The sequence below is a fragment of the Chrysochloris asiatica genome, unplaced genomic scaffold (assembly GCF_000296735.1).
Source record: "Chrysochloris asiatica unplaced genomic scaffold, ChrAsi1.0 scaffold00067, whole genome shotgun sequence".
NCBI lineage: Eukaryota > Metazoa > Chordata > Mammalia > Afrosoricida > Chrysochloridae > Chrysochloris > Chrysochloris asiatica.
This window is the reverse complement of record NW_006408585.1, coordinates 9,893,628-9,895,034: the sequence shown is the minus strand read 5'-3', so window position 1 is coordinate 9,895,034 and position 1,407 is coordinate 9,893,628. Positions and strand designations below refer to the sequence as shown.

The 1,407-nt window shown below is 38.2% G+C and overlaps 1 protein-coding gene across 1 annotated transcript in view; it reads left to right on the top strand.

Moving 5' to 3' along the window:
* The first annotated feature begins 971 nt into the window (after positions 1-971).
* Positions 972-1,407, top strand: part of PSMA3 (proteasome (prosome, macropain) subunit, alpha type, 3) — a 47,697-nt gene continuing 47,261 nt past the window's right edge. Inside the window, exon 1 of the mRNA XM_006864603.1 lies at positions 972-982. The gene's annotated coding sequence lies outside the window, so the exon portion shown is untranslated. The remainder of the gene's footprint in view (positions 983-1,407) is intronic.

The window sequence follows — 1,407 nt, the reverse complement described above, 5'->3', positions numbered from 1 at the left end:
ATTTAGTAATGTGGACATGATTTGTGACTAGAGATGGAGGGAAATTAGAATGGATTGAGAAAGAAAAGAAATAACTCCTGACATCTAAGAAGTAATCTGGCACAGCTAAACCTCAATGTTATTACAAATTAATCTGACATAGCTAAACCGTTTTCTCCTATCTCACAGAGCATCACTTCAAACAAAACCACTGCCCAGCACAAAGCAACCAACTCTCTTTTCTTGCTGAATGAATGACTGCTACTTGTATTTTCCTTACCCATTTCATTTTTTTTATCCCTTCTTTTCCCTGTCCTGTGTAGGTAGGATGTATTAAAATCATAGAATTGCTTCTCTCTTTTTTTGTCCGCCTTTTCCCTAATTTTATTTGTTGTTGTTGTTGCAAACTGGTATCTCTGGTTCTCTATTTTCAGTCTTATTATCAGTTCTCTATTATCAGTTCTCTATTTTCAGTTCTTATTATTTGAACACTTCTGTACCTGGGTTGAGGTGATATTATCATATACATTAGTCTCAAGTTATTGTCAATTGTTGGTTTTCTGTCCAAATAACTCCTTTTAGTATTTTTCTTTTTTTTTAATATTTTATTGTGAATTGAGTGAAGATTCGCAGACAAGATCATCAGCTTTACATTTATAAATCATACACTTTGTTTAATGATTACAATCCCCTCCCTGCAACAACAGTTATCCTGCTTCCTCCCTATGGTTCTTCATTTACATCTTATATCTCACAAATGAACAAAGCAAAACTATTTGATGCACACATACAAAACAAAAAATATATTTTCATTTAAATGTCCAAAGGGCATTTTCTGCAAGCCAGTCTCCTGCCCACAGGCACACAGACTTACTCAGTCCATGGGTTTGGCTAGAGCTTGCAGCTGCTGTGCCTCTCCATGTAACCACATCTGTTGCTGATACTTTTCTAGGTAGAGATTGTGAGCTCCACTCATGCTCTAAGAAGAGCTGGTCCTGGGAATGTCTGATCCTGAAATGAAAGATTAACTTCTCTCCTCCCTTTTAGTTACATATCTTTTAAAATTTCAGTTCTTTTTGGTTGTTGTCTTCTAGCAGACCATGGTACTTTTTTTCTCTTTTTTAAACGTTTTATTGTAAATTATGTAATAGTTTACCTGGGAAAACTAGTTTTACATTCATCCTATCATATATCGTTACACTGCCATTGTTATAATCCCCTCCATGCAGCATCAACCAACCAAAGCCTGTTCTTTGGTTGTCAGCACACAGCCCCTTTCCATCTCTGGGTCTAGAGTCCCCAGCTGCTCCATCTCTCCACGTCATCGTCTCTGCCTCCATTTCTGGCAGTACTGCTTCTGGCAGTGTAGGGTCCCACACTCCACTCTTCTCCCTTGATGGTCCCAGGGACCTCCGCTCCTGGACTGCA